Below are 21433 nucleotides of genomic sequence, written 5' to 3'. Positions count from 1 at the left end.
AGGCCACTACCTTGAACCAGTCTCCGGATGGGGTGGGGAACAGGTCCCAGCCATTAGGGCCTGCAGTCATAAGCAGCCTGGTGTCTAGCAAGCAGCACTGCATTTTATTTATTCATTCATTCATTCATTCATTCATTCATTTATTTTTGGAGAGGTTTTTGCTATAGGGTGCGTGTACTCACCAGACAGACAGAGAGAGACAGAGAAATCACCCCCCAGGGAGATGGCCACATCACAATCCCTTCTCCTCCATTCTCCTCTCGGGATCTTGGGCATGCAGGCACATGCACTCGGTATGAGTTTAAACCACCGGGTCCAGGACTTGAACCGCAGTCAGCTACATGGGAGTCCAGCAACATAGTCATTACACTAACTGCTGGTTCCAGCAGCACTGCATTTTAAAAGAGATGTTTAGAAGCAAAGTGTAATTATAAGGACTTGACCTCAATGATGAGAAACTTTGCCACATGAGGAATGTTTAACCAACTGGGCAACACTACATATTCAACAGAAGAGAGTTTGTACATAATACTGAACCAGTGAAATAGAATTTTATGACTTATGAGTTAAAAAATACTGATGTTTTTACTATGCTTTATTTTCCCAATTTAAACAGTTTACTTTCTTTTGAGTTGTTGATTGGTTCAGCAATATATTAAAAATACTTTTCTTGTTTGTCTCTTTAAATGGAAACAAACTTTCTTTCTTCCTGACCTCTCTGGAATTGGAAAACATTTGGGAATATTCTTATTTTGTGGCAGAAGTGTTATTTGCATAAGTTCAATAATGTTTGTTGCATTGAATTAGAAATTGGAAATACTTATTATTGGATAGGGCTTTGACTGGAATGTCACACCTGAAGATTAACCAGAAAACTATGGAACTAAGGTGGATCTCAAGTAAGTTAACAGAAGCTCTTAGAAAGATGGCCTGGCACCATAAATAGATCTGCCTGGCAGAGAGGATTAGGGAAGCTATATGAAAGAATTTATAACATAAAATAACCTGGACTTTTCAAGTCCAGCATTGTAATCAGTAGAGATTGCAAAAGAGCAACCACATCAGAGGATTATTTTGTGAAAGACTTTGAAGGAAGAAAAAGAGACCGATCTTTGCTAGCAGAGATGAATTGAGAAGGTGTATGTGTGACTAGTGTGCTGGTCACCTACTTTTCAACAATTCGAGTAGTTGACATGTAAATATTTTCTCAAAAATATTTAAAGCCATACTGTTTCTGTTGTTATAGTCACAAGCAAAATTATACAAAATTATAAGAAATATTTTGAACATTATCTTTAAAATTCAGTATTAACATAACCCTTGGTAATCAAGGACTATCTTAGCCCATTAATGCATTGCTAACAGAAATATCTTAGGATGAATTACTTACAGGAAAATGGAAGTTTATTCAGCTTATGTTTAGTGGTCCAGTGGTGGGGACAATTTCTGATAAGGTCAAAACATGGCAGAGGGTAGGCTCTTGAGCAAAGCAAGTGTTCATAGGTTTTTTGCTCTGCCTGCCTCATTTCCCTTACTTATAAATATATCAGAACTCAATAATGGGGCCCTGCCTTAATAATTTTATCATCCAAAGGTCCCACCCAAGGTCACCATGGAGGGATTAAGTTTTCACTTAACACATTTATAATACAGTCAAGTCACAACATATGAAATTTAGGGGACCATCTAATTACCGCTCACTAAGGCTAACCTCGAAAACAAAATTCTGTGGGACAAACCATTATCCAAGTCATAACAATAACTATATTACCAGTCTATGTATTTATTATACTACAGTTTTTAATCATTATTGTAGCACATGCTCTTATCTATTTAATAACAAAAAAAAGAAGTCTCTACCGATCAAGGAAGTGGGCAGCTCTCACAACTCTGTAACAATGCTCTCCATGCACTTCTTCCTGTGATCAGTGTCAGATGGTTGTAGTATGAGGTGTAACTGGTAAAGCAGTATGCTGTATTACACCAGCAGCAGTTTACCATGTTTCTTGATTGCTTGGCCTTCTTTTGTGCTTATTGTTTTGTTTATCATGACTCTTCCAATGGGGGAAGATATGAAACTGAAAACAGTGATATTGAGGATCCTGCCCTATGCTTCAGCTAATGTGTGTATTTGTGTTTTAGTTGTTAACAAGTTTAAAAAGTTAAAACAAAGCAAAAAACTTAATCTTACAGAATAAGGACATAAAACATAAAATATTTTTATTCAGCTGTACTTTGTATTTTAAGCTAAGTATAATTACAAAAGAATCAAATATTAAAAAGTTTAAAAGTTTGGCCAGCAAGTGGTGTGAAGGTTGGATTCCAGGTGGCAGACTGTGCAGTCTGAGTCCTGGACCTGACAGCTCGAAAAATGCCAGGGGCCCATGCACACACAAAATCCTGAGAAGAGAACGACAGAGAAGGGCTTGTAGTGTACCCATTCCCCCTGTGGGGGTGCTTTCTCATTCTCTTTCTCTCTCTTTCTCTTTCTCTCTCTTTCACTCTCCCTGCCCATTCCCAATGGACACATGAATGCTATAGAATAAATAATTAATTAATTAACATTTATAAAGTGAAAAGTTATAGTAAGTGAAAGTGAAATTATTATTGAAGATAGATAATCTTTTATAACTTTAGTGTAGCCTAAGTGTACAGTGTTTACACTGACGATGGTGGTGTACAGTAGTGCTCTGGGCCTTTACATTCACTCCCCACTCACTCACTGACTCACCCAAAGCAACTTCCAGTCCTGTGAGCTTCATTCATGGCAAATGCCCTACAGAGGCATGAAGGTAAATCATTTTTATCATATTTTTACTGCAGGTTTCTATGTTTAGGTATATTTACATACACAAAACACTTACCATTGTGTGTAATTGCCTGTAGTGTTGAGGACAGGGACGTGGCATGCAGGCTTGCAGGCTAGGAGAGGTAGGCTATGCCATGTAGCCTAAGTAGATATTGTACCATATGGGTTAGTGTGAATACACTTGATGATTCCTACATAATAATGAAATTACCTAGTGAGGTATCTCTTAGAATGCATCCCCATCATTCAGCAATGCATACTGTATTCAAGCAGAACTTAGATGGTGAAATATCGTCAGAATGTCCATGTACACTGGAAGCCTAGACAAGATGACCTTTGAAGAATATTTCATATTAATGTTCTCTCACACATATATATAAACAAACAACAGCTCGTCGAAAACCCCTTCACTTCTGAATCATAGATATTAGATAAACCATACTACAAATTTAGAAAGTTTGACTTGCACTTTTATTGATATTATGATCATTCAAGCAATCATGCACCAAATTAAAAGTGCTAGAAATGAGCTAATACCTGCTTAATTACATAACTTTATTTTTTTTTTTTTTAGCGACAATAATGAATAGGTTTGTGCTCATGGGTAATTTGTAACCTCTCATCTCCGTACATATCCTTTCTGCCCCGTTTTGTCATATTAGAACCTGCCTCTGCAGACATTTTCCCTTTGCCAGGTGGCTCATGGTTAGGCTCTGCCCATCGAGGGAGCTGGAGAAAGATCGCAAGGCTGGAAAAGGAGGAGGGCAGTTTTTCCTCTTCAGTATTGTGTTTTTCATGCTGCAATGAGCAAATTGGTATGCCAGGGGGTCCACACCTCCTTCTCCATGGTGGCGGTGCTCACACCTCTGTAACAGCAGATGATTTCCATTCAGTTTCCCCCGCATCCAGCACTGGGTAGCTTGTTTCTGCGGGAGCCACTCCTTCACATCACCAGTCTGAATCTCAGGCTTGGCAGAGATCCTCACTTCTAAGTTCCTTCCTTTTTCACTTTTCCCTAATTCTAAAAGTAGCTGCTTTTTGCAACGGCTATTCTCTGAGTATAGTTCTTTTACTTGTTTTATTCCATAGTTAACCGTCCTATATTTAGTTGACAATTGTTTATATTTTAGTTTTCCTATTCAATTTACTGTTACAGTTCCTGATTGATTAGACCCTGACTGATCCAAGGCCAACAATAACTAAAAAGCAAATAACAAAAACCAATTCAATCTGTTATTTTTGGTTTCTCTTAAAACTCTCCTACAACACTGACCAGCAAATAGCATAATGGTTACATCGCTAGACTCCCATATAGTCAACCACAGTTTCAGTTCTGGACCCAATGGCTCAAAACTCATGCCAGCAAGTGTGTGTACGTGCCCAAAATCCTGAGAGGAGAATAGATTGCAACATGGCCATGCCCCCAGGAGGAGATTTCTTGCTTTCTGTCTGTTTCTCTCTCTCTCCGCCTCTCTGACGAGTGCACACGCCCTACTGCAAAAATCTCTCTCTCAAATAAATAAATTTTCATACCACAAATAAGAACAGTATTCCCTTTCCACTGGTTTTGTTAATTATTTTTACCACAATGGTTGGGTAAAATATGTTTTAAACATGTTCTACTGGACAGCAGTTTTTGTTCAGACAAAATGGCTTGATGAGTATCACATATATTTGTAGTCTTACTATGGTGAGCCAGGGCCCCAAAAGACTGCTTAGAAATATTTGAAACCCTTATTTGTCTTTATTTTTTTAAAGATTAATTGCTATAGGGCATGTACATTCAACAGAAAGACAGAGAGACAGAAAGTGAGAAATCACCCCCCCAGGGGGGATAGCCATGCCGCAATCCCTTCTCCTCCTTTCTGCTCTTGGAATCTTGGGCATACACACGCACACACCCAGCATGAGTTTTAAGCCTCCAGTTCCAGGACTCTAACCGCAGTCAACTACATGGGAGTCCAACAACATACCCATTACGCCATCTGCTGGTCCCTGAAGCCCTTATTGGTGAAAGGCAAAAGTTTGGCTGATAATCAATTATGTAAAATTTCATGATAAAAAAGTAAATGATCACATGTATACTAGATTCTTTGGTGTCAGATTTAACTGTACGCAGTGATGACAAATGGATGCTAAAAACTCAGGATTTGTTCTAAGTCTATGTATTGAATAGTAAATCATGACTTTGGCATAACAATAGTGTACTCAGGTGTGTGTGTGTGTGTGTGTGTGTGTGTATAATTGTGTATAAACTATAAGTATCCAATGACCTCTACAAATCTAAATATAATTTATGTCCTTGAACCTGACCCAAATTATATGAAACATTGTCATGATCACCAGAAATAAATGATGTGATAGAAGAGATCAAAACATTTAAATAAAATGTTCACCCTCTCTCTTCTCCTAACTGTGAAAGTCTTACATGGTCAACTACACTTTATTATGTTGATTCAGAGTGGTGATGCTAGAGGATATTGGTGAAGAGACAGAATTAAAGAAGACAGATAATCAGACTCCTTTAGCTCCACAACCGAAAGAATTGTGGGAGCAAAGAAAGAAAATAAAGGCTCTTTAACTGTTAGCAGAGGGTACAAGAAAGTGGGGGAGGGGAGAAGTGAAGCTCAACCCAGAAGAGCCAAAAATTAGATGCAGGAGAAGTAGGGAGTTCACCGGGGTGATAGAGGAAACAAAATTTTTAACTGTAGGATAGGTGGAGACGAAGGGGAAACTGTAAAGAAAACTTCATATGTCTTCATGTGAGCTGCCTGTTTAATACCTCTCTAGTGCTCTCAATAAACTTGAGTAAAGTTTTCTCTTGCTTTTCAAGACCTTTTCTGTTTTAAATGGCATAGCAAATGTCTTTGTTTTGAACATGACAACAGAGAAGAGGCAAACCTCAAGATGGCTCAGTTATATTCAAGACTCAAGGAGAATGAGAGAAAGGACTCCCAGGCTAAGGTACGCTTTCATATTCACATTTTCATTATGTATCAGTTTCCCATTTAAAAAGAAATGCAACTTGAAAAGGTAGTGACTACCTACTGCTCTTTATAGTGTCATATGTGTTCCCTTCTTCCCATCCCAGATTTTATACATTGTGTTGTTTGGAAAGTCATGAAGCGTTTTTGCATAGAAAAATACATCATGACTTTCATGACAACTGAATAATTCAAATGTATCCTCTACTGTCTAGTTAAAGGTGTCAAGTAATGCTATATGTCATAGCCGGGCTATTAAGATATTGCTTGGATTATAAAGTATACTATTAAATGTGATTCTGCTATGAAAAATTATGTTTAGTGACGTTATTTACAGGGTCAAGATTCTTTCAACAGCAACAAATGCTAAAATTTAAAGAAAATATAGACATACGTTACCTAATCTATTTCCCACTTTTTTTCCACTTCAGTTTTTCAATTTCTGGAACAAACATTTAATACTTGCTTGAGAGTTAAGAGACTAGATGATGGTACACAAGTCTGCAATCCATCTAATGGGTGAGAACGATTTAAATTCGCAAGGAGGAATTGAGGAGTCCTCAAAACTGCAAAAAGAGTGTCTCATCTTAGAAACTGAGATCTTTCTATTTTGTGTGTAAGAGAAATTGCATAGAACTTTTGGAGGTCTTTGTCTTTTATTATACAAAGCTACAGCCTCAGAGTTTTGAATTCCATTCCCAACAGCACAGAAGTAGTTTATGTTAGACCAACCTTCCCTCCGATAATAACAAGAAACTTTGGACAAATATATATTTTCAATCACCAGGCCCATGACTAGGGTGAATTGAAGGAGGCACTCACCTCAGGCACAAAATGTAAGAAAATGCCAAAAACTCAGTAATCAAAATAAATAAAATTCAAACAAGATATTTTAAAAATCAAATCTAGTATAAAATAATCTATGATTAAACAGTATCAAATTTTTAAATAAAAAATAAAATCAATATTAACTGATCTTTTCCTTTTTTTTAATGTTTTAATTTTTTTGTTCGAAGGTCCGTGCGCTTGCTAGAGTGAGAGTGAAAGAGAGAAAGTTTGAAAGCACCTTCATGCTGCAATCTAGTCTTCTCCATTTCTCCCTCCTTTTAGGATTTTGAGTGCACATGCACATGCACCTGATCTGTTTTTCAGACAAAAAGTCTGGGATCCACTATGCAGTTGGCCAAGTGGAATCCAGCCGCCTTAAATACCACAACACCAGTAAACCTACTAATCTTTTACTTCTGTTGTAACACAGCTCACCTTGACACTGTTATTAATTTGTCATTACTTACAACTTTCCTACTTTTCTCATTGTGAATTCTTATATTAACTTTGTAGTCAAGAATTAAATGAAAGGAAATTCCTTGAGTTCTATAAAGGAGGTTGTTGTTTAGAAAGCTACTGAGATAAATGATTCTCCCCCCAAAAAAATGAGTGGGAAATCTGAGCAAATCACAGTCATTATGTGTCAAGTATCAAAAATGTGTATGTGAATGCTATTTCAATGGTGGTGACCGCCTACCAGCCATTACGTTAGATGTCAATTTCATCTTCATCCATTTGCTTGGCATTGGTGCGTGGTCTAGGCTACAGAAAGTGCAATCTGGAATCCTACAGAGCAACTTGCTAATTTGAACCAAAACTGCCAAAAAGGCAGTTATTTACTGTGCCACTGATGAAAGTCTCCAAGAAAGTACATGGGGGGAAGGGAAGTTAGAGCAGAATCTTTGGGACGTGACTTCTCTTTCAGATCATTTGAATGCACTCCTACAGAAGTAGTAATAAGAATGCGTGGTACACTCAGAGATGTTCCACCAGAGCCACTTCAAAGAAGAATTTGCTACCCAGCTGTGGGAAGCTCAGGCAGTCCAGCTATCAGCAACTTAGAAATTCACATCAGCTGCAAAGAACCACCTTCTCTGAGCTCACGAATCCTTCTCAAGGCAACCACATCAGCTGAATGACCGAGATGGATTGAAAAGCTCCAGTATTTTACTGAAAGCCAAAAACTTCTGAAGCACAATTGTTCCCTTCATCACTCCTGATACACTGAGCAAAGATTTGTTTTCCTGCCTGGTCATGCTTCCTTTCCATTCCTTTCATGTCTTGCCCTCCAAAACTCATCTAAGCATCTCCTTCCAGAAAACTTAAGTCAGGAAGGTAAGCTTGCTGACATTTTCCATTTTACAAGTATTTATTTAGGACAATAAGAACAACAACAGAAAAGAAACTTTTAAAAAGAATATTCAGCACTATTTGCAACATATCTTTTTGAAGTCTCCCAAGTTAGACTAGTTACAGTTATAATAATTTTAGATTTAGATATTTCAATTGAGATGATTTAACACACAACTCCATATAGCAACTGTGTCTGCATTTTTGACTTTTGTAATCCCTTACAGTAATTCCATAATGGGATTTTTAATGTCTCTAAATTTATGGCCTTAAGCTATAATCTATTTTTCAATGTTTAATGTAATACTATTATGATATTTTTGTACAAATTGCTTTATTTTCTTTTTTATTAATTCCTTTAATAGTTGTTTTCCTAGAATTGTACCAGAGTTTTGTGAATATCAATACTGGAATCAGCAGAGGAAAAGGGAAGAATAAAAGGAAAAAGAGTGAGAAATCATAATCACCAACTTTTCCTTCTTTATGTATAAAGGATCTAAATAAATGAAATGTATTTAAATCTGAAGCAATCTAAAATTCCATCAAGTCCTGGCTAACCTCATTCCTTATGAATCTTCTTGACTAACCCTGCTTTATACTAATCTGTACTGTGAATGAGAATATTAAATTATATTTGTTTCTAACATCACTATCCAGATTCCAGTTCATAGACTATTAGTTCACCAATGTTCACAGTAAAAGAATGTTCAGAGGAGAAACATGTTTTGGAAATGGCTACATATTAAATTTTCTTCTTGAATATTAATAATGTTGAGGGGTATGTTAAAGTCTTTGAAAATTCTTAGGACAAAAAAAAACTTGCTAATGTTGTTTAATCCACCTACCTAATCAAATAATATTCTAAGGAAAACAGTTTGTGAAACAATTGTGTATATGGCACCATAAAAGCTTTTGGAAATAGGCTGGCCCTATAGTCCAGGGGTTAAGGGAACCAGATCCCACATGCCTGACTAAGCAATTTGAATCCCAAACATGACAGCTTGAAAAACATGCCAGGAGCATGTGCCTGCCTACTCAGAATCCTGACAGGATGGAAAGAGAGAGGAAAAGGAGTCTTGGCATGACCCTACTCTCTTAGAGGGTGAGAGGGTGCTTCCTCCCCCTCCTTCCTCTGTCTCTCTGGCAAGCACACACATCCTCTGGCAAATAAAATTTTAAAACTTTTCTGAGCAAAAACATTATTATACACACACATATAATATACACATGTTGTTTACTCGCTGAACTGTAGCTCTCTTTCTAAACAAAGTCTCTTTATTTTACATTAGTATCTCTCCTCCAGCACTTCCTACAAATCCAGGCAAGTTTTAGATACTTTATAAAGGTTTATGAAATTGCACTAAACACCTGTTAAAAATCACTTTGTTCATTGCTAAAAGTATATGTAATATAGTTTTAAAAGAAGATAAGAGCTGAGGGGAGCAAAAAAATAAATAAATAAACCACATAGAACTTATGTTGAATTATTTTTCTCATACATATGAAGTTACTCAGTGAGAACAAGAGCACTCAGCAGATGTACAGCTCTATTATCTTTCACATGACAATATGTTCATATTTAGAGAAAAGCTGAGCAAGTTTGGAAGATAAAATAGCACAAACAAGCTAACATGTAAAGCAGAGAAAATGAAAATGACTGGCACGAGATAAGAAAACAATCATAAGCAATATTATGTAGGTAAGCTTAAGCCTGGGCGTTTACCATTGAAGTTCACTATTTAATGAAGCATCCAAATATAGAATAATTCGACTGAACACTTGGAGTCGCAGATTTCTATCACGTGCATCTGCATGCGTATCATATTAAAAGCCAACAGCACTGGATTTCACACTACGTCATTTCAGTTTTGACTCTCGAAGCCTTGTGATATCTACTCCATGTCTCACATAACCTATGTATCCAGAATGGGCGTTTCAAAATCTACATGTCTAGATAAATACTAAAGATAAAAGATGGGGGTTCTAAATGACTTTACTTATTTCATTCCCACTTGGCTTTGCCACCACTACCTACACGATTGCAGATTGGCCTCTATGCACTATCAGAATTCTCCTGTTTTGAAATTCCAAATGCCAATTTTTAGAAGATGAATCCCAGGGACCAGCAAATGGTGTAGTGGTTATATCACTGGACTCCCACATGGCCAACGTGGTTCGAGTCCCAGATCCAATGACTTGAAAATCACACCAGGCACATGTGCGTACGTACCCAAGATCCTGGGAGGAGAATGTAGGAGAAGGAATATAGGCATAGTCATCCCCCTAGGGGATGATTTCTTACTTGCTCTCTCTCTCTTTCTCTCTCTCTCTCTCTTCCTCTCTAGCAAGTGCATACACCCTAAGGCAAAAATATCTTAAAAAAAAAAAAGATGAATCTCATTTTATAGTTGGGAAAACTGAAAGCCAGAGTTGAAAGTACTTGACCAAATTCAGAGGATGAATGTTGTCTACATTTGTACAAAAACAACAGTGTCTCTTAGCTACTTTAACAGTTTTTCACTGAATTAGTCTAAGACTGGAAGTATAGCTAAGATGATACTTCATTATGGTTAAAAGTACAAGTTCTGAAGTTAGAAAGACCAAGGTAGTAAAAAATTAATTATTCTCCCTAAGTTTTATTTATTCATTAATAAAGAATAACAATATTATTTATCAATAGTATTGTGAGTTTTAAACAATGTAGAACATATAAAGTATCAGAAAAACTATTTAACTGCTATCATTACTGCATATAAGTAAAACTTATTTCCCATGTATCACATCTTTCAAAAACTGAAGAAAAAATTCCATCAAATTAGTGTCATGTAAATTATATGAATTGTTGTATTCCAAATTTATGTTGACCTCTGCTTCTAGAAGGACAGAGTATATGTACTTTTCCATATTCTTCTCACTTAGTACAACTAAAACTCTTAGATATTACTTATAAACAAACATGGAAAAACTCTGAAAGGTGGAAAAAAGAACACAGGCAAGCTAGGGAACTCAGAATTCACGGAACTACATGGAGATAAGTTCCCCAGACTTTCTTCTTGCCTCATACATTCCGTACTGGGTACTGAAGAAGCCAGCAATCCAAAATGATAATGAACAAAGGGGCTGATAAAACTCAAATAAGAGTGCTCCCTCTTGTTGATGAATAAAGAAAAAGACAGCAAAACAGAAAATATTAAGAAAAAAAAAAGCGCTCTACTCCAACCAAACATTACGTTAAATACTGTTCCTCCACCCCAGATGTAAAAGCAAAAGGAGAGTCCAGTTTATGGATCCTTGCCGCACCATAAGGAGGTGCCTAAAGTCCTTTTCCTGCCCAAGGTGTGTCAAAGAAGACTTAAGAGAAAGCTGAGATTTTCCTTCCCATCAGGAAGTAAAGATAATCACTTTATGGTATCAGAAGAGATCACAGGATAAGAAATAGGGACTGAGTTTCCCCATCTCCACACAGAGGTAGCAATGAACCCCTTCCACTCTCCCCTGGGGTGGTGTCAGAGGAGGCAAATAGAGAGGCAGGAGTAATAGGTCACTCCCACAGTACCAGTGAAGACCATGGGTCAAGCGCCCTCCCCTCCCAGCCAGGGCAGGATCACCAGAAGCCTAATGGAGAACAGTTTTGACCAAAGGGCAAAAGTAGTCCAATAGAGAAAGGACAGTCCTTTCAACAATGATACTAGAACAATTAGATGCCCATAGGCAAGGATAAATAAACTTCTACCTAAACCTCAAACCTCTTTCAAAAATTAAAGTAAATTATAGATTTAAATATAAAATGTCAAACTACAAAAATGTTTGAAGATAATCATTTTGGGGTTTTTTTGCATTTTTTTTTATTTTCATTTTTATTTAAATTTATTTATTTACATTCATTCACTATACATCATTACAGCATACAAAATGAGATTTTTTCCATCCAGAGTACACTGTATATTGGCTCAATCAAGCACATCAACCTACATGTAATCATCAACAAATAATTTTCCATTTCTTGTTTCCTGTATGTTTTGCTTTTTTTCCCATCCTTGATTCCCTATCTCTTACCCTCTGTCATCTCCCACTCTCCTCCCATAGTCTCTAGTATCTAAGTTTGTTTTCTATACTTTTTCCCCCCACATTTTACTGAATCACTAAAGATCTTAATTAATCTAAATATTTTCATAGCAAGCACAGCTGATATATACATTTCCTTGAACACAAGTCCAACTTTAAGCATAAGCCTCAGTGAGTAGAATGAACATCCAATAAGTAACACCCTGCTAGGGCTATATATCTTACTGTACTCATAGAATAGGTATTTTTAATGCATTTTTTTTTATTTCAAGAGAAACAGTTTTAGGGGTTTTTTTCTGAACTTTTTTTTTTAACTTACTTTACATTCATTCCCTAAGCATCGTCACAGCATACAAAATGTGATTTCCCATCCAGAATATACTGCATAGTGGCTTGATCATGTATGTTATTATAAAAAAATTTCCATTTCTAGTTTCCAGTATTTTTTTTTACCCCTATTTCTGACCCTCTGTCCTTTCTCACCCTCTTCTCACACGATCTTGGTGTCTACAGTTGTCTTCTATTCCTTCCCTCTCCCAACCACATTGTATTGATCACACAATTTCTTAAATAATCTTAACTACTTTCAATAGCAAGTTCACTAGGTACTATTAAGAAAACCAGTTTTAACTTAAATCAAAGAAGTGTAAGGAACTTTGCTTAAAACTTAAAGCCAGAAAACAGGTTAGGATTCTGTTCAAATGGTAGGTACATGAACCTATCCATATCTCAAGACAGGACACAAATCCGTACAACCAGATAACAGTCTACAAGAAAATCAGCAATGTTTTAGTCAAAAGTCATAAAATTATACTTAACCAATTCAGTCTCATGTACTTTATCTTCTGTTGTGGTTTGATTTTCCCGATTAAATTCTGGGATATAATATTGAACTCCAAACTTGTCCCTATGATTAAGTTGGCCATTTTCTTAGTTTTTGAACTCTTATTTCTGTGTGCCTTTTTAATTTTCCTCATATAACACTCCCTTGAGAACTTCTTGGAGATCTGGTCTGGCGCTGGTAAATTCTTTCTGCTTTTGTTTATCTGAGAATGTTCTTGTCTTTTCTTCCCACATGAAAGATAATCTTGCCGGGCACCATATTCTTGACTGAAATTGCTTCTCTCTTAACACTTTGAATATATTTTCTCATTCTTTCCTCGCTTGCATTGTTTCCTATGAGAGGTCTGCTGTTAGCCTGATGGGATGTCCTTTGTTAGGTAACTTGCCGTTTTTCTCTTGCCAATTTTAGTATCTTGTCTTTGTCTGTTGTTTTGGTCAACCTGGCTATAATGTGTCTTGGAGAAGATCTTCTAGGGTTGATTCTATTTGGGGTCCTTTGTATTTCTTGGGACTGGATCTTTGAGTGCCTCTCTAGGTTTGGAAAGTTTTCTTGCAGGATTTCATGGAATAGATTATCAATACTCTTAGTCTCTTCGCCCTCTGGAATGCCAATTATCCAGATGTTTGGACATTTGATGGTATCTAGTACTTCTCGTATATTATTCTCATTTTGGGGGGCAATTTTCTCAGTCTTCATGGTGAATTTTTCTAGGCTAGCTATTTTCTCTTCTACATCTGAGATTCTATTTTCTGTATGATCTAGTCTGCTTTTAGTACTTTGAAGGGAGATTTTTGACTTCCTGTATTATAGCCTTCATCTCTTACAGTTCCGTTTGATTCTTTTTTTAAAGTGTGTAATTCCTCTTTCAGATCTTGCAAGAATTTCCTCACCTCCTGGAACTCATCAGCTTCTTTCTCCTTTCTCTTCTGCAGTTCATTGTCTCTCTTCTCTTCCATGTCTGTTAGCTTTGCCATTATGAACATTCTAAATTCTTTATCAGACATTTCCATGATTTCCATTGAACTGCTTGTGGATGAAGAAAAGTTATTCGTTTCCCTTGGAGGAGAGGTATTTTCTTGCTTTCCCATATTTCTTGTGGTCCTGTGGTGATTTCTAGTCATATGATGAATGGTATGTTTCTTCCTAATTCTTGAAGTTGAATCTGAAAGTTCAGGAGCAAGCAGAAAGAGGTGATCTGGAGTCTCTTTGCTGTTCTGTTGTGATCACTTTGTGCAGCAGATTCAGTAGATATTAAAGAATGTTAACCCTAATAGTATTTGTATGTTTAGCTATAGTGCTCTGAGATCCATCTAGAAATACAGTAAATGGATATTGAGGAACTGAGAGACAAGAAAAAAGAAAATGAAAAAGAGAGAGAGAAACAACATCAAAAACAAAACAGAAAAAAAGAAGGAAAACACTTTAAAAAAATATATAATTATTGTTTTTCTTTTTTAAAAAAGTGCAAAATAGAAAAATGGGCGGCAAGCTAGCGTACCATGCAAAATGACTAGTTCGCAGGCACCATGATGAATATTCTCCTGAAGACCTGCCTCTCACCTCTCCTGCCTGGGTGGGAGGAGCAGAAGGGATTATTAACAAGACAAAAGGTGGAGCTTAGAGTAAGAGAAAACTTTACCTTTAAAAAAATTTTAAAAAGGAAAAATTACCAAAAAAATGAGAAGACAGAAGCAGGGAGAGACAGAGACACAGAAATAGAGATAGAAGAAGGCTAGGAGCTCCCTACCATTCTAGCTTGTTTGCTGGAAGCTGAATTATTAGTAGGAAACCTTCATTTCTCTTATACCCTGAAATGATTAGTTCGCAGGCACCATGATAATCTCCTGAAGGCCTGCCTCTCGCCCCTCCTGCCACTCTAGCTTGTTTGCTGGAGGCTGAATTATCAGTAAGAAATCTTCATTTCTCGTACCTTGAAATGACTGCTTCACAGGTGCCATGATGAATCTTCTCAAAGATAATCATTCTGGATGACATAGAGCTTCGTGAAGAATTTTAAACATGACATCAGAAGCACAACCAGTAAAATTAAAAAATGAAAAAACTGGATCTCATCCAAATTAATGATGATGATGATAATAATAATAATAGGGACCAGCAGTTGGCATAATGGTTATGGTGCTGGACTCCCAGGTAGTCAACCACAGTTCAAGTCCTAGGTGGCCTAAACTCACGCTGGGAGCGTACTCATGCATACCCAAGATCCCGGGAGGAGAATGGAGGAGAAGGGATTGCAGCGTGGCCATCCCTCCCTGGAAGGTGATTTCTCACTTTCTGTCTCTCTGTCTCTCTCTGTCTTTCTGACAAGTGCACGCACTCTGGAAAAAAAATTCCCCAAAAATAATAATAATAAAGAATCCTACTAAGAGAATGAAATGACAAGCCATGGAGTGGGAAAAAAATATGTGCAGCTAAATCTCTTAAAACTGAACATTAAAAGCAAATAATCTAATTGGAAAATGGGCAAATAAATAAATAAATAAATAAAGATAGGAAGAGATTTGGGGTGCCCACACATGCATACCTCTTATCAACCATGTGAGATTTGTCTCTCTAACCATGAGGCTAGGAGGCCAGTCTAGTTTTGTTCTGTTCTGTTTTGTTTCCTATTTCACTTTGAGGGAATTCCTGGTGAACAAGAAGTGATTTGCATAACTGCCAGTAAGAAAAAAACAAAGTGTTATGCAAAAGAGATTTGGCAGGTCATCTCTTTGACAAAGGAAGCCCTGTGCATAGGGAGTCTTTTGAAAAATATGGCCTTGCCCCACTGGGGCGTGCTCTTTTGCTCTCTCTTTCCCCCTTCCTCTTTCTCTCCCTCTCTGTCTTTCTCTCTCTTTCTCACCCTCTCTCACAACTGCACTGCATTATCTGACAAAAAAAAAAAAAAGTTGGGCTACTGTTTGAAGAAAAATGTAATACATAGAGATTTTTGTGGCAGACAAAATGGTCACTTCTTCTCCAATGTGAGTGTCAAGTAGTTTTCATTGTTTTTAACCCCAGACTTCAAATTAAACCTAAATAGAGAGCTTTAAATATGAGTATGTCCAACCCTACTTCCATAAATTCTGACTTCCTTAGCCCAGGGTGATCGTAATTGTCCTATAAGATCCATAAAATTACTCTGAGGAGGGTCGGCAGATGATGGGGTAGTTAAGACATTGGACTCTCAAAGACCTACTGTAGATCAAGTCTAGGACCTGGTGGCTCGCTTTATCACTCTCTCTCTCTCTCTCTCTCTCTCTCTCTCTCATTAGTATATGTGCCATGCCCTATACCAAAATTTTTTAAAATACATAAACTTAAAAATAAGTAATTATTTTTAAAAAGCACTCTGAGGAATACCATATTTCACTAAGAAATGTAGCATCAGTTCAATATCTGAAATTTGACACTATTTTTGAATCCTATAAAGGAAGTGTATGTTTCTCAAAATGAGGTTCTGTTAAGGCCAGTTACTGAGCCCCCTGAATCACCTAAATCTTAATTAATGGAGCGATATTCATTACCCAGTCAGCTTAAAATAACATAGGTTCTTTTCAATTGCCTACATCTAAAAGAGAAATCAATATTTTATCCTTTGGATATCACGGCTTCTCTCAAATGATCCTTTTACTTTGGCAGTTATTAATAAAATGCAAGAAAAAAAGGTCTACATTTCAGACATTAATTTGTGATGAACTGCTTTTAGAGGGAGCAATTCCATACAGACTGAACCAAGGTAAATAGCAGCAGAGATTCTTTCATATTATTTAGGCTAGTAGAATGATAAATGCATTCTATAAAGAGGATATGATACAAATTTAAAGATTAAAATTATTAAGCTTTATATTAATTAGTACAATTATGACGGATTATCAAAATATCACATTACTATTTATAATTTTCATTAAACTGTATTTAACAACAGCTAATGATACTCCTGAGCAATGCTGAATATTAAAGTTAATATATAATCGAGATACAGAGTAGAATCCTGGAAATAGTATGGGAGCTGAAGTCAGAGAGCTTCTGTTTATATCTCTACTTACCAGTTATTTGACTTTGGATGAATTCTTTTCCTGTTTCCTCATATACAAATTTAAAATAATAATATTCTGAGAAGTGAATGAAATCATTTGAGAAAGTACTTAAAGCTGCAAAATAATAGACATACTGTCATAATCATTACCATCTTAAAAATGCAAATCTTAATTGTTAGCTGCCAACATGCAGGTCCACAAAACTTTTTCTTTTTCTTTTTTTCCCCCTAATTTGCTATAGGGCACATGCTCTTGCCAGAGAGAAAGAGAGAGAGAGAGAGAAAGTGAGAAACAACCCCTGGCATGTTGGCCATGCCACAATCTCTTCTCCTTCATTCTTTTCTCAGAATTTTGGACATGCACTTACATGTACCAAACATGTTTCTCAAGCCATCCAGTCCAAGACTCAACCCACAAAGTCAGTCATATGGGATTCAGCTGCCCTAACTACCATGCCATGGCTGATCCATAAAATTTCTTAAAAATAGTAGTATATGTAAGTGGAGCTAGTTTTTTATTATCACAACTGCTGAATGGTGATAGTTGATAGTTACCTGAAGGGTTACTATTTCCAAATAGCAAAAAACTTGGTTCTATTGCTTATACCAATGAATTTTATTAACTATAACTCCCTAGAAGTGACCAACTGCCTAGCCGGTAAAGCCAGATGGACTGCAAATATCACATGTCATTTACAGTTTTTCTTGTAGAAATCTATCTGATACATTTTATTTCTATATCTAGGCTTTCCATTAAGGATGCTCTAGCTGTGGTGCTATTAATATTTTAAGCTTTAGATTTAGGAGCAGAAGATTCCTAATAGTGTACATATGGCTGTAAATATTCCACACCCTAAAGTAATGCACAGTGCCACAGGGATAGCTGGAAAAATTCCAAATGTTGGAGCATGCAATAGTAATTAGAGAGTTTTATATAATATTAAATAGTGTGAGAATAAATTATTTATGTAAATTTATTTCTAAACTTCAAAAATATAAAATTATACAATAATCCAAAATATTAGATTACAAATAAGCCTAGGTGAATGACTTATAAGATTAATCAAATTATCATTTAATAATTAGCCATGACTTAAATATTGAAAAATCACAAATATTATTTTTATTGGGACCATTTTAGTATTACCCATAAAATTATAACTTTGTAATTTATTAAATATTTTTAATATACAAGTATGGAAGCTTGCCTTCTTTTACATATTTATATGTATAAGTAATCTCATGTTTCCAATCAAAGATACTAATTCTACATCTAAGAAAACTAGTATTAAAATTAAGAAGATTTGGGGCCCAGCAGATGGTATAGAGGTTACCTCCCTGGGCTCCCAAATGGTCGACCACAGTTAAAGTCCCAGACCCGATGGCTTGAAACTCATGCTGGACATGTGTGCATGTGTGCCCTAGATCCTGGGAGGAAAATGGAGGAGAAAGGATTGTGGTGTGGCTATCCTTCCTGGGGAGGTGTGATTATTCACATCCCCGCTCACTGTCTTTCTCTCTCCCTCTCTATTACTCTCTCTCTCTCTCTCTCTGGTGAGCTCACATGCCTTAAGGCAAAACCTCTACAACAACAAAAAAAAATTTAAGATTTAAAGTACAAATATAAGTGCAAATGTCTAACATTGTCTACACTGCAGCTCTTTCTTCTTAAGACACCTGTTAAAGTGTATCTGTAGCAGTGTCCTTAGATGTGTGAGTAACAGACAATGTGATTTCAGTGGCTTGTTTATTTTTTTAATACTTTCTCTCTCTCCAAAGCAGAATTACAACATATTATTATAAATGCTACACCATAAAACAATAAAATTAATCAAAGAAATTGAGATAAATAGAAAAAAAGTGTGTGTAGAAAAATGAGATGAAGCTGAAAGCAAGGTTACATGTGTCTCAGGGTGCTTGCCAGAGAAGGGCTACAAATTTAGCTCCCTTAAGGGGAAAACATGATCAGTTCATGATATACAGTGCCCATATGCTCAGGAGGTTATTTCTGGTGTTGAAATCTGTGACACATCTCTCCCGTGCATTGTCATAAAGTAGAGCCTTTTTGATATAGTAAACAGCATCATTGAAAGCCTCTCTACAGTAGTGATAAGTCATTGATCTTTTTTATAACATCTCTCTAAGCCAACCAATGCCGTGGCATCAAAGTTCAGGAAAACAAATTTTACAGGACCAAAAACACACAGAACAAGGACCCAGTTTCCTAATGAGCAAGAAATATCAAGACGTGAGCCCTTGTTAAATAAATAATGGCAAGATGACTCCATCTTAATTTACAGATGGTTTTTAAGTTAACTATAGGAAAAAAGTGACCAATATAGTCAAATACCAAGTTACCATTTATTTTCAAATGTTAGAATAAAGGTATAGGTATTCTTTCTTACATGCTACAAATTTCTTCATTACTTTAGTGTGTGGTGGAGATTATGATCATAGACTAAAAAGAATCAAGTGGAAGAAATACAGAAACTATTGATGAGAGTCATATTTTGAAAACAATAAAAAAAGAGAAAGGTTTGAGTAATGAAAAAGGAAACAACTTATTTACTGTTAGTGTATTGGTAATGGGATATTTTATGTAAATTTGATGTCAAGAATAAAAGAAGAAATTACAATAAACACATATTAAATTTCGCAATAGCACTGAAAGTAAAATTTTCATGAATAAATGGGGAAAAGTCCACAATTATTTTAACTGGACTTTTAAGACTATAGTAGTTAGTTTTGAGTATCAACTTGACATGACTAAGGACTACCTAGAAAACACATATTCTATGTTTGTTCTTGGGGTTATTTCTGAAAGAGATGTACATGTGAGTCTGACTAAGCTAAATGTATGTGCGTGTATATAGAGGAGCCATTCCCAGCATAAGTGAACACAATCCAATAAACAAGGGGCCCAGATGGCTTGCTGGGGACTTCTCACCTACCATAATCACATGAGCTGATTTCCCCATTAACCCTCCTTTATGTATTTATACAAACCTATTGGTTCTGTCTCCACAGAGAGCCCTGATTAATACAAAGACAAAAAGTCAAATTACCCCAAAAACAAAAATGAATATTCATAAGCATGTAAAATATGTGTACATGGACTAACAATGACAAACACATTGAACCTGTTTCAGTGTTCAACTTGTCTTGGCCTACTACTATCATCAGAACCTTAGGTCTGATTGGAAAGTGGAAGAAAAAAGAATTTCAGTCAATTTACATAATCTATTTGCCTAATATTGTGAACAGATTATAGGAGGTCTTCATGCGTTACAATGATAACCAGGTATTTCCTTTCAGAAACTTACTGCAGAGAAAATCAAGACTCAAGGGCTAGCCAAATAGAATTACAAAGAAGGTTACAGGTAAATTCCAAGATTAATTCATGCCAAAGCAATTAAATCGGTTGCCAATAATATTCGGGAAAAATCACTGAGGTTGATAATGAGCTTGACTCAAAATTTAAGGAGTGAAGGTAGGAAAACTCTCCTTACTTTTGGTTAAGAGACAATTGATGGAAGTTGAAGACTGGGACAGAAAAGTTAAAAATAGAAGAAATAAAGAATGTCCAAGAAAAAGAAGAAGAAAGTAGAGCAGGATGAAGTCAAGGTGAAAGATGGCTTCCTATCAGCTCTCTGCATGGAAACCAGCTGCCAGTTGGCCTTTGTTCTGTGTTTGGGAGCTTTGAAACGTCTAATGTGCCCAGCCTTTACAGAACAAGATGAAGAAGAAAGGCTCATTTGCAGACTTAAAAACCAGGAAATAGCACAATAAACAAAGGGATTATCTTCAGGATCTTCTAGAGATAGCAATACAAAAATAAGTCTTAATTTGTGTTTTTAGAAAGAAATTGCTCCCAATAGTTTTAGAAAGAAATAACTCTGAAATAGTGAACAAAAACAGCTGTGAAGAGAGCCCTGAAATAAGAAGCGATACTCAGAGACTACCGAAAGAGGAAAGAGCTCAAGAAAAAGAAAAATAGCATGGAGTAGAGAAGGCTGTAAGATGAAAGGAAAAGGGTCTGGAGGGAAAAAACAGCCAAAAATGTATAGTTCTGGGATTTGGCACAGAAGAGCCTGACTGACTATTGGAGATACCAAATCTCTGGCAAGTTTCACTTCTTTGTAGCCTTTAACTAAGAAGAAATAGAGGAGAAATCCACATGGAAAACTCAGATATTGTGGGGAAGTGGAGAAGAATGGGTAGATTCTGTAACCTTGCTCTACAATAAAATTGATTTTAGAATAAATTTTATTATAGCAAAGAATATCTTGAGTCCTATTACAGAGCATTTACTCAATGAAATACATAAAAATCTTATCTATAACATTCTCATTTATAAGATAATCTGCTAAGTGGATACTGAATACTTCATCAACAACTAAGTTCTAGGGTATACATGAATTCAAAGTCCTGGTAGACAGGACTCTGTTCATAAAAGAAATAGCTATGTAAATAAATGAAAAACATCACTAAGTACTTTCCATTGATGGGAATATACA

The sequence above is a fragment of the Tupaia chinensis genome, unplaced genomic scaffold (genome assembly GCF_000334495.1).
Source record: "Tupaia chinensis unplaced genomic scaffold, TupChi_1.0 Scaffold000322_1, whole genome shotgun sequence".
NCBI classification, from domain to species: domain Eukaryota; kingdom Metazoa; phylum Chordata; class Mammalia; order Scandentia; family Tupaiidae; genus Tupaia; species Tupaia belangeri.
Note: the sequence above shows the minus strand (reverse complement) of the source record.